General features: G+C 46.9%; 1 protein-coding gene across 8 annotated transcripts in view; it reads left to right on the top strand.

The window, feature by feature from the left end:
- Positions 1-13,049, top strand: part of GJC2 (gap junction protein gamma 2) — a 118,517-nt gene that overhangs the window by 96,610 nt on the left and 8,858 nt on the right. Inside the window, exon 4 of one of the 8 annotated variants that reach the window (XR_006289161.1) lies at positions 3,162-3,524. The exons of 5 other annotated variants lie outside the window; for them this stretch is intronic. The gene's annotated coding sequence lies outside the window, so the exon portion shown is untranslated. Of the gene's footprint in view, positions 1-1,029; positions 1,158-3,161; positions 3,525-10,253; positions 10,297-13,049 lie in introns of those variants that run through there. 2 more of the 8 variants (XM_007055546.4, XM_043541684.1) reach the window with 2 other exon arrangements.

The raw sequence follows: 13,049 nt of genomic DNA, 5'->3' as shown, positions 1-13,049 counted from the left end.
TGTGGCACCTTAGAGACTAACCGATTTATTTGAGCATAAGCTTTCATGAGCTACAGCTCACTTCATCGGATGCAGCTTATGCTCAAATAAATTGGTTAGTCTCTAAGGTGCCACAAGTACTCCTTCTATGCAAACTTTCTGCCTTACCTTTCCGTCTATTCTTAGCTACTGTAGTGAAACCAAATCCTGATCCCATTGAAGACAAAATGGCAAAAGTCCCATTGACTTCAGTGTGGAAAGGATGTAGCTCTGGGATTTCAGTGCTTGGTTTCTTTTTAATTTGGAGCTTTGCGTTGGATTTCATATAAACTCTGATTTCCCACCTTCCCCCCACCCACCCACCCACTTCTGAGAATAAGCCAAGAAGCCAGGCATAGTTTTCAAAGTCTCCTAGAATCCTTGGTACTGCCTACAAAGGGAATGGAAAAAGTCTGCATTCTGCTTGAATACTGAGATCTCAAACAGCGTGAGCTTTTAGCCAAATGCAGTGCTCACTTCAGAGGAAGCCTAAGTCATTAGCACAGTGCAGAATGGCCTGAAATGGTTTTTTCTTATTAAGGTGTCTTTTTGTTTTCCACACATGGATCTTTCATCGACATGTGTTTTCCATATGTTCCTTATTAGTCATGCTTTCTATCTCACAAATCTGTTACTGATGCCATGAACTTATGCAATTAACTTGCTTAAGAAAAACACAGCGAAATTCCAGGCAGAATCCCGAGGAAAGCACTGGGCGATGGGTTTTTTAAAATGTTTTTACTCCTGCTTGTGTAGCATGTTCCACCTCCTCGCACCGTTGGAGTCCCTTGTGAATGAGGACACTGGAATTCATTCCTACATGCTCTATTCAGTCTTTGTTCCGAGACCTTCCTATAGATATCAGAGAAGGGGGAGGAGGGAAAATGGGACATTGCTTTTAGCTGTTTTCCTGACTCGTACAGGCAGGATTCTCGGGGGATGGGCGCTTAGCTGTCAGAGAGGCGGAGACCGACAGGATGTTTAAATACTTACCATAAAGTCTCCTTCCAAACTGGCAGGGTATGGGTTTGGGGAGACGTCGGTACATTTGTCTAAGGAAAGGAAAAGGACACGAATAGCAGGAAACTTTCTGATCCTTGGTTGCTGGGAGAGCCCTCAGCAAGAAACACAATGTCTCCGTGAGTAGCTTTTCCATAGCACTTTCCCTTCAGTTTAAACGACTGTACAATGCTTTGTGTACGGGAAAAGAGCAAGAGGGTGAAAAGATTGGCTTGGAAAATCAGGAGAGAACTCTGGCTAGCAGAAACATTTGTCTTATTTCACTTATTTTAGCATCTATTTTAAGAGTTCCCCTTTAGTTCCAAATTCTCTTCTTGGTTACGCTGTATGACCCCACAGTGTAGCCTGCACTGGTGTAAACGAGAGGAGAATCTGAACCCTCAAGCCAGCCCCTGCTCTCAGTTACTTTTTCACCCACATAAGGGCTTGATCCAAAGTCCATTGAAGTTGGTGAAAAGATTCCCATTGATTGTAATGGGTTTGGATCACGCCCTAAAGGAGTAAAATCTGACCCCCAGTCTGTGTTTAGTTATCTAGGAATGAAACAGTTACTCTGTGTGCATTTTGTAGGCTGAATTTGATTTTCGATTCATAGATTTTAAATCCAGAAGGGACCATTCGATGATCTAGTCTGAGTTCAATAGTAGGGAAGCTATGTAATCTATTCCTCCTATCCACCAGTGCAGAATTGTTCCTTACTCTTTTTGTCCAGTGTGAGTGGACTACATAGGCTCTTATATTGTACAGTGAAGATACATAGGTGCCTATATGGAAAATACGTACTGTTTTTCTTCTTTGACAGCATGTATCACTGGGAGATGGTACATGACATTTTCAGACTGTTGTCCTGTTTGTTAAGCTAAATTGATGTGATCATATCCTACGATGGAAACTGGGTTTATCTTATAAGTTCTTTGAAAATGTAAAGGGAATATTTAAAGAAACAACCTTATGATTAAAGCCTTCGCAATTATATTTGGCAGCTGTATAGTTTCCTCGGTTGAACAGTTGCAAAAAGCACCCCCAAATTAAACTGAGCATTACAACTGGAGATCAAATGTTCCAAGTGTCTCTTCTCATTGTCTCCTGGGCTGGTTATATTACTCACAGCTATTTTGCCTGGAAAGGTGGGTGGACTCATAGCATTATAACATGGCTGTTGGGATGTATGAATTTGCCTGGTTCTTCCAGAATGATGGAGGCAAAAGTATTGCACTGGGAATTAAAGAAGCTACTACATGCAAAATTAGTCCCTAATCCCGCATACGTTTACACACGGGGTTAAGGGTTTGCAGGAGCTTTAAAATACACTGGGCTCAATTTCTGCTGATAACTGAATAGTTTGTTAAAAGTTTACATTGACTATTATAGGAATCAAATAAGAGGGTTAATTGCCTGTGGTCAGAAGCCATTATTCCTTAATTAATTCAATTACTTTGCAATCTCCCCCCCCCCACACACACGCATACACCATTTGGCTTGTTAACATTTAAAAGAGTTTAAGTCTCCCAAATCTGCTTCCACTGGCATTAATGGGAAGTTTGCCAATGACTTCAGAGAGAACAGAATCAATTCCTCAAATCCTTGCTTTGCAATCTGACCATACTGGTCGAATCCTGCCACCGAATTGCTGCCGCGGGACACGGACTGCCACCCCATTCTAATTGCCACCCCAAGCACCTGCGTGGAAAGCTGGTGCCTGGAGCCAGCCCTGCTAGGAAGGGTATATATTTGACCGAGGAAGGGCACGAGGAATATTTTTGATGGTAGACCACAGTTGACTGAAAGTCTGAATCCCATTTAATGAACAGTGAACTAAAAGGCAATACTCTATAGTCCCACTGGCAGCCCAGCGGCCGCATCCAGCCCACAGGACAATTCCCTCCAGTCCTCAAGGCCAGAGACCCGTGCCACAAAATGGTGTCCTCCGCACGGCGTGACCTCTCATGTATGGTGCGTGCGAGGATACGCCGCATGGAGGACGCCGTTTTGTTTCTGTATATGGCCCGCGGAGGTGCCACACAACTGCGCACGCAGCCCACGTCACTGAAGAGGTTGGACCATTCAAATTGGGGCCCGATTTTTGAAGTAGCCTCTAATTTTGTGCTTGCAATGAATTGCAGAGGTAAATGATGTCTAAGTATGAGCTGGATCAGACCACTGCTCCATCTAGTTCGGTATCCTGTCACCACCAGTGGGCAGCACGAAGTACTTTGAAGGAAGATGCAAGAAAGCCTGAAGTGGTCAATTATAACATCGCCTGCTCAGAAGGGAAGTTTCTTCCTACCCTCCCTCCATTAAAGGTTGACTGAATACACGGAATTTATGCCTGCAAATAACTGAGCTTGTAATTTTGCCCACAATTGACTCCAAACTAGATGCTCTGTTAAAGAGCCCTTAAAATTTTAACCATTAGAGTGAAAAGAGCAGACAAAAATCATGTAAGAGAGATAAGGTGGGTGAGGTGATATCTTTTATTGGACCAACTTCTGTTGGTGGAAGAGACAAGCTTTCAAGCTCAACAGAGGTCTTCTTCGAGTCTGGGAAAGGTACTCAGAGTTTTACAGCTAAATACAAGGTGGAACAGATTGTTTAGCATAAGTAGTTAACATATATTCTAGGGGAGTACATCTGTGTACCCTTCCCAGACCAGACCAGAACAAGAGTTCTGTTTAAACTCAAAAGCTTGTCTCTTCCACCAACAGAAGTTGGCCCTATAAAAGATATTATCTCACCCACCTTGTCCCTCTAATATCCTGGGACTGACATGGCTACAACAACACTGCAAACAAAAATTATGTAATGAATTTGGGGTGTTTTTCCTTCTTGCTCTTGTTGTTCAACTCAGGAAATCCAGAAGTGGCATGAGTTGCTTTCTGCATTGTCACAGGATAATTTTCAGAGTAGCAGCCGTGTTAGCCTGTATTCGCAAAAAGAAAAGGAGGACTTGTGGCACCTTAGAGACTAACAAATTTATTTGAGCATAAGCTTTCATGAGCTACAGCTCACTTCATCGGATGCATTCAGTTGAAAATACAGTGGGGAGATTTATGTACATAGAGAACATGAAACAATGGGTGTTACCATGCACACTGTAACCAGAGTGATCACTTAAGGTGAGCTATTACCAGCAGGAGAGAGTGGGCGGGTGGGGGGAGACCTTTTGTAGTGATAATCAAGGTGGGCCATTTCCAGCAGTTGACAAGAACGTCTGAGGAACGGGAGGGGGGGGCGGGGGAGGTGGACACGACACACACGACATGGGGAAATAGTTTTACTTTGTGTGATGACCCATCCACTCCCAGTCTCTATTCAAGCCTAAATTAATTGTATCCAGTTTGCAAATTAAGCCCAATTCAGCAGTCTCTCGTTGGAGACACAGAACGCCACTAGCCATCACCTTCAGCCCCCAACTAAAACCTGTCCAATGTATCATCAAGGATCTACAACCTATCCTGAAGGACGACCCATCACTCTCACAGATCTTGGGAGACAGGCCAGTCCTTGCTTACAGACAGCCCCCCAACCTGAAGCAAATACTCACCAGCAACCACACACCACACAACAGAACCACTAACCCAGGAACCTATCCTTGCAACAAAGCCCGTTGCCAACTGTGTCCACATATCTATTCAGGGGACACCATCATAGGGCCTAATCACATTAGCCACCCCATCAGGGGCTCGTTCACCTGCACATCTACCAATGTGATATATGCCATCATGTGCCAGCAATGCCCCTCTGCCATGTACACTGGTCAAACTGGACAGTCTCTACGTAAAAGAATAAATGGACACAAATCAGACGTCAAGAATTATAACATTCATAAACCAGTCGGAGAACACTTCAATCTCTTTGGTCACTCGATTACAGACCTAAAAGTGGCAATACTTCAACAAAAAAACTTCAGAAACAGACTCCAGCGAGAGACTGTTGAATTGGAATTAATTTGCAAACTGGATACAATTAACTTAGGCTTGAATAGAGACTGGGAGTGGATGGGTCATTACACAAAGTAAAACTATTTCCCCATGTTTATCCCCTCCCCACCCCCCCACTGTTCCTCAGACATACTTGTCAACTGCTGGAAAAGGCCCACCTTGATTATCACTACAAAAGGTTTCCCCCCGCCCCGCCCCCGCTCTCCTGCTGGTAATAGCTCACCTTACCTGGTCACTCTGGTTACAGTGTGTATAGTAACACCCATTGTTTCATGTTCTCTGTGTATATAAATCTCCCCACTGTATTTTCCACTGAATGCATCCGATGAAGTGAGCTGTAGTCACGAAAGCTTATGCTCAAATAAATTTGTTAGTCTCTAAGGTGCCACAAGTCCTCCTGTTCTTATCACAGGATAATGTGATAGCATTTTCTTGAGTTACAGCTTAATTACGCTTGTGTCCAACAAAGACACTATGTAATTACCGCTGCTTAGTCTTTATGAAGCACCATTTCACAGCAACTCACAACAGAACTCTGTCCCCTACCTGTGCACACTATTATTATATAGTACTTGTATTACTGGAGCGCCTTGGAGCCCTAATCATGGATCGGAATTCCATTGTGCTAGGTGCTGTATAAGCACAGAACAAAAAGGCGGTCCCTGCCCCGAAGAGCTTACAATCTACCCTTTTGGTTTGCTGGGTTGGTTCATGTTCATGGCTGGAAATGCACAATTTGACCAAGAAGGCTTTTGAGAGACATTGGGATTCAACAGCTAGACTTGTGGTGTGGGAGACAGGAGACGTGGGTTCTACTCCCATCTCTGCCCCTGACCTGTTTTGTAAACATGGGTAACTGTTTTGCCTCTTTGCCTCAGTTTCCCCAATCTGTAAAATGAGGATAACAACACTCTCCTCCTTTGTAAAGCTCTGTTGATTGAAAGTGCTAGATTATTATTATTATTAGGAGTCTTGCAGCCAGTAGGATTTTAAAAACTGGTGGGTCTGTGTTTATAAAGGGCTTATTATGTATAAAAATAGTAGCACTGGAAATTTCCATTTGACTTTACACCAGACCTCTGGACAGTAAAAGAATTTTCACTATATTTCAAGACCTGGATCTGATTGTTATCTTCTGTGGTAGAATCAAGGCTGTTTGTTGAGCGAGCAGCAGTGTTGTATTTGGCTCATAGCCTAAGAAACATCAGTAGAAAAAATGGAGGAGTCTTTGCAAAGGGACAGAATTTAGATGTCAAAAAAACACAACAAACAAAAAACAAACGTCACATTGGTCCCAATCCGACATGCACTGATTTCAAATGGTTCAGGGAAAGCTCTCATTGACTTCAATGATCCAGAACTGGGTCCTTAGAAAGGAAGACTATAGGAAAACATCAGTAATTCAGATAAAATGATAAGAGCTTTTGGAAAGCTGATTCTAGCCCAGATCTGTGTACAGGGTAGGGGATGAGAATTTCAAGCCATCCCTCTGGCTAGAAAGGAATAACCAAAACCAATGGGGCCTGATTCTGCTTTCGATGGCAAACCTAGTGTGCATGAGATGAGAACTGGGTCCATCAGTTTTACTTGTATCATGTATAGCAGGATCGCTTGGTCATCTTTGGTTGAAAATGCATGGGGCAAGGCATGAAAATGCATTGTGTTCTTCTGCAGGAAAACACTCAGGATTTGGCCCTTAAATACAATAGGTGAGTAAATGAAACGGGCTGGATTCATCCCTCGCATAATTCCATTGACCAGCAGCATTAATGTGCCCTACATTACAGCCAGCAGCAGCTGCATGCACTTCCCCCTCCAGGCAGATGGTTCCTGGCCAGGAGTGTGAACGATCTACATGGGGGAGCTCTGCCTAAGGGGTATCGCTGGCTGAATGGGGGTATCCAAATAGGACCAAAATCGTGCATGCTTCTGAGCCCCGGCAGCTCCCATTGCCTTCAATAGGCATTGCAGGTAGTTGGCGCTTTGTCCTGGACTCTTTCAAGACCAATATGGTCTTTAGCAGAAATGAGAAGGCAGCTGGTGGCTTTAAAACACAAGAGTCCTCCAAAAAAAAAAAAAAATGTGTGTGCGAGAGTCAGGGGGAAGGGCAGAAGGACATGTGTTCTGCTAAGAGATTAGAACAGTGGTCCCCAGACTTTTCAGGGTTGCGCCCCTCCCTTGCCTGTCCATGCCCCCCCCCCGTCCCGAGTTGGGACTGGGAGTGGGGCTGCGGCTCCTGGGGGGGAGGTGGGGACACAGCCAGGGGTAAGGCGACTGAGGCTAGGACTGCAGCTGGGGACGGGAGTGGGGCTGGGGCTGGGAACAGAGCTGCAGCCAGAGGCCTCGGCTGGGGCCAGGTGGAGTGTTCTGCCTTGGTTGGGCTTTTTGTGTTTATATTAACATTAACATGTATTAACATGCACACACTGCTCAGTAGAGCTAGGATTTATTTCACTCCTCGTGCTTGAGGGGCCAGAACCTGCACCGTTGGAAGTGCATCTGTGACATCTGCAGGGGTGAAAGTAACGTAAAGGACTTACTGGTACCCTGGAGTCCTGAATGGGGGCGTGGCCTCAACCAGAAGCAGCGATTTAAAGGCCCTGGGGCTCTGGCTGGGAGACCTGGCACCTTTAAATCACTCCGCTGCAGAGGCGGTGGGAGCTCAGGGCTCAGGAGTGACCGCAGAGCTCCAAGCATTTTAAATCCCTGCTGGGGCCCAGCTGCCCGAGCCCCGGGGCTCCAACAGCCAGGCTCAGGCGGAGATTTAAAGGGCCCGGTGCTCTGGCCACTGCGGGGAGACCCCGCCCGAGCCCCACTGCCGGAGCTCCGGAGGTGATTTAAAGGGCCCGGGGCTCCCCGCAGTGGCAGGGGAAGCCAGTCCGGTCCGGCATGGCGTACTGTCTCTTGCCAGTACGCCGTACCGGACCAGACCAGCTTACTCTCACCTCTGGACATCTGTGATGCCGAGCCAGGCCCAATGTGTGTGATGTGTATTGCTGCCCTGCTTTAGAATGCAAACTACATGGGTCAGGGACAGTGTCTTCCTTTGGGTCGCAGACGGTACCAAGCATGCTGACGGGACTTGGTGCAGAGCAAGAGTAATTCATACAAACTGGATTCCTTGCAAAGCACATTTCTGTAAATGGCAGTATGTAGATGGGAGTCTGAAAACAGCAATCTCATTTTGCTCTCAATTTTTTTTTTTTTTTAAAAGCAGGTTCAGAAGATCCTGATTTATAAAAAGCAAACAGAACAAACAGCTTCCCATGTTGCATCTGCAATTTGGGCCTGTCAATAATTTTGTACTATAATTATGGAGCAATTATTTGCAGGCACCAATGAAGGCATGTAGATGTTATGCCGCTCCCCTGGGTGGGTCGTCAGCAGAATGTATTGAATCTCTGGTTTGAGATGCATGGGCTGCTCCTGCCTGAGCTAAGAAACCCATTGCTGATAACTGAGGCTCTAGCTGGCTCATCAATCTCTGTCTCTGGCCCAAACACCCGGGGGGGTGGGGAGGGACGCACAAAGTGCCTGACCGAATGACATCTACACTGCCTCACAGTTCAGACCAAGGGGGTGTGAATAGCAGGGCACAGCAAAGTGCCCTGCTGTAATTACCCCCACATGGATGCTGTGGGCACTACTCTTGTAGAGGTCCGGAGCTTACCCTAATGAGGTGTGCTTGCAAATCAGGCAGTAATGTCTACTTGCCTTTATCTGTGTGTCTGAGTAGCTGGGCCCTGAAAAGGGAAAGTGGGGAGGTCCTATTAAAAATAAAGCTAATGCTGACCCCAAATCTGTATAATAATAATATACTGTTCCTTCCCAATCATCTGCTTCTTGCAATACTCACATGCTTTTAAGTGATTGCTTTATGTGTGATTCTTTACAGGGCTTGTATTTGATTTAAACTTTCTTAAGCACCTGGTTTTCAAAGGGTTTTCAAAAGCTCCATTACTCTGGGGAAAAAAATAATCCTGCTCTTGTTTGCTTGGTTTTGTGTTTCTTGGCTTGCTTACAAAACAGGCTTCAGGAATCAGAGCTGGATTCTGCAGGATGTTGAACATCCTCTAGCCCTGCAGCACCACTCGGGATCAGGTCCATAATTCATTCTTTCCTGTATCAGCTGCTGACTGAGTGGCACGGGCAAGCAGGATAGTGTAGGATCGTGGTCAGTTCAGAATACGGGGAACTCTGACACACCCACTTTCTCCACTGCCCTATAGTAATGAAAATGTAACCCTTCTGCCTGTCAGAGTTGGCAGCAACAAGGGCCGGGTTCACTATCTAGGGGTTCCATTCCAATAACACAATGCAAACCGGCTCGAGCCCCCACCCAGTGACCTGGGACAAATATATACCACCCCCGCTGGGCGCCTCCAAGGGGCAATACTTCCCCTCTCGCAAGCACATAGTCTGAGTGTAGCAAAAAGCCTTTTAATAACAGAGAGGAACAATGTGGCATTATGTTGGGGAAACACCACCAACAGGATTCATAACACAACCCATGAGCAAAAAACCCACCCCAAGCAAACTGGGGCATGTCCTTTGCCTTTGGTTCTTGAGTCCAGCAACCCAAAATCACCCAAAGTCCCAAAAGTCCAACGATCCAAAAGTCTCTGTCCCTGGTCAGGGCAGCCCCAGAGTTCAAAAGTTTATCTGCAGAGTTTTACCTCCCAATCTGGGTGGAGATTGGGGGAGGGGGGAGGGTTAAGGGGCACCTTACGTGGTCTAAAGCTGATGGCCCCACCTCTCCATGGGACTCCGCTATGCCAGCCGCCCCATGAGCTGCTCTAGGCATCTGACAAACTGCTCTGCTCCACCAGCCGCTCTGCTCGCTGTCCTGCAAACTGCTCTGCTCCACAAGCCGCTCTGCTCGCCGTCCCACAAACTACTCCGCCATATGTCTTCAGGCTCCCCCACTACTTAACACAACGCTCAGTGATTTCAGCTCTTAGTAAGTTTAGCTCTTTTGTGATTTCAGCTTGTAGTAGGGGAGCCTCAGTGCTGGTGCACCATTAGCCCAAAGTAAATTCAGCTCAGCAGCCTGTAACTAGACTCCTAATGGAATCAAAATTAGCTCTGATATTCCACAGTGGAGAGAAGGAAGTGCAATTAACACATAAGGCCCTCACCAGGGGGGCCATACCACCAAGTATTAATACCTATCCCTAGCCTACCTCTCTCTCTCAATTCACAGAGTTTTGGAACCCAAGTCCTTTTGCCTAGCAAGTACTACTTAGTTGATGGCGAGTCCCTCCATCATAACAAAAGGCCAAGTACAGTTCCACTGTCCTTGATTCCCATAATCAGGGTAATAACAATTTATTCTTCCTGCCCCAATAACTGAGACACTGGGGATCCCACAGCAGCCAAAGTGACCATTTGGGCAGCTATGGCCTCATTCTAGGCAGGGTGGGTGTGCCTATGCAAATGAGATCAGCCCCTGAAGTTCTTTTCCACAACTTGCCATACCTCACCACCAGATGTCAGGGTGGAGCTCAGCCTAACTCTGCTTACATATAGGATCCCAAAACTCGCTGTTACCTTGCAGTCTGTTTCAAGACACTGGTCTGATGCAAGTGAAGTTAAAACCAACTGACATCCCCAAGCTCACTGCAGCTGGTTCTGAGTACTTGCATCTTCTGATGCATGCATCCAACCATGATTATTGTTTATATTCCAGCAGTGCCTAGGTGCCCTAGTCGTGAACCAGGACCCAACTACTCTTGGGGCTGGACAAATATAGAACACAAAGAGGGTCCCTGCCCTGAGGGATTTGCAGTGGTTGTTTACCAAGGAAATACTGTTTGAATGTAACCAGAGAAATCTATCTATGGTACTGCAGCTGGGATTTGGGGGGAGATTGGGACTGGATGGGAGAGAAACTGGGACTGGCTGGGCAAGGAGACTGGGGACCGTAGGATGGAGGGGAGACTGGGACTGGGAGTTGGAGTGGGGAAGAGAGAGGAGGCTGGGACTGGAATGGAAAGGAGATTGAGACAGAGCGGGGGAGGGAGAGGCATCTGGAATTAGTTGGGTGGGGAGGCTGGGACTGGTAGTTGTGGGGAGGGGAGGCTGGAACAGCTTGGGGAAGGAGACTGGGACTGCAGGCTGGGAGAGACTGGGTCTGGGAACCAGTGATAGAAATGTGGGAGAGAAGGAAAGACAATCCAGTGGTTAAGGTACTTGACTAGGACTTGGGAGAGCCATGTTCAATTCCCTGCTGCTTCACAGGCTTCCTGCATGACCTTTGGCAAGTCACTTAGCCTCTCCGTGCCTCAGTTCCCCATCTGTAAAATGGAGATGAGAACACTGTTCTGCCTCATGGGGGTGTTGTGAGGATAACAATTCTTGCATGCTCAGGTACTGCAGTGATAGGGGACATTTGAGGGGTGTGTGGGGAGGAGGAGATACAGGGACTTGGATAGCTAGCCCAGAGGGGGAGATTGGGACTGGGTAGACAAGGAGAATGAGTCTGAGGCAAGGAGCCAGGGATGGGGCAGGTGGGAGGAACAGGGAGGAAGGGGTCAGGTTTGTGGGGAACGGACAGAAGAGTCTGAGCCACTAGAGCATATGCCCTTCCAGAGCCTGGACTGGAACCCAGATTCCTGAGTCTCCCCATTCCTCTGCTGTCAGCAATACCTGTCAAACCCACTTGCAAAGTGTGCATCTCGTCCCTCTGTGAGCCTGGTCCACACAGCGCATGACAACCTACTACTCCCTTAGCTCACATGGCAGAGCTCTGTGCGATGGATCTAAAGGTTCCAACCCTGCGGAGGGCTCGTGGGTGTCAATATGACGCCACACAATGACATTTTTGTTTTTTTCAGTTTGCATTTTAAAAAACCTAGGACATTAACACAAAACCTGTCAAAAGAACATGATTAGGGTTGTAAAGTCAAGCACGCAAAGGTCGGGAACTGCCAGAGTTAAGGATGCCTGTGCAACCTTATTTCAGTTCCCTCATATGCATGCATTATGATACCGTCTTTAATGACATGATCACATACTGTTTTTTCCACAGGACATCTGCCTCATTCAGTGAACAGCCTGGACAGTGCCCACTTAGTGAGCAGCGCTATTCAGTATTTTGTTTTAGCCTCGTTGTTCAGTGTGCAGCCCCATGACTTATTTACCACACACTATTCAAACCCTGCTCTTATTAATTTCCTTGTGAGATTTTCTATGGTGCTCATCACTGTAGTATCCAGTGCTTCATAAACATTAATTAATTCATCTTCACAACACCCCTGGGAGGTGTGGGAGTGGTGTTATCCCCATTTTACAGATGGAGGGGTGAGGCACAGAGAGATTCAGATTAAAAGTGTAAATTTGGGTGAGACGATGAGGACTTGATTTTTCAGCATTAAACAGCAGTTTATTTGTTCAAGGCACCACGCCCATTGACTTCAGTTGCAACTGTGAGTGCTCAGCACTTCTGCAAATCAGACTCCAGGCTTCCAGAAAATGAGGAACACACAAGTAGTGACCATCCATGGCCTTGTCCCCTGGCCCCATTGGAAGCCAGAGCCGCGCAGTGCTCACAGCCACTATGGGTAAGAGCCACCCAAGCGGTGGGGGACCCAACTCTGGGGCTGACAGAGCCTTCAGGGAGCTGCCTTGGGCAGCATGCCCCAGTGGGCGGGGACAGGCCAGGGACTGCTCTTGGGCACCTCTGCCCCCAGCCCGGGCAGGGCAGCAGCTGCTGCTCTCTCTGCTCTGCCTTCAGAACGAGGCAGTCAGAGAATGGCAGTTGCTACAGATGCCATAGATAGATTTCTCTGGTTACATTCAAACAGTATTTCCTTGGTAAACCCCCTGCCCCCAGCACCACCCCTGGTTCTGTGGAAAATATAGTATGAGATCTTTTGATTAAAGACTGTGTCTTAATGCATATGCACAAGGGGGCCAAGTTAAGGTTACACAGGCGACCTTAATTCTGGCATCTCCTTACCTTTGACTGCTTGACTTTGCAACTTTAATAATCAGGGGGGTAGCCATGTTAGTCTGTATCCACAAAAACAACGAGGAGTACAGTGGCGCCTTAAAGACTGACAGATTTTT

Source organism: Chelonia mydas, chromosome 2 (genome assembly GCF_015237465.2).
Source record: "Chelonia mydas isolate rCheMyd1 chromosome 2, rCheMyd1.pri.v2, whole genome shotgun sequence".
In the NCBI taxonomy this organism is placed as follows: Eukaryota; Metazoa; Chordata; order Testudines; family Cheloniidae; genus Chelonia; species Chelonia mydas.
This window is presented reverse-complemented; position numbering and strand designations above follow the sequence as displayed.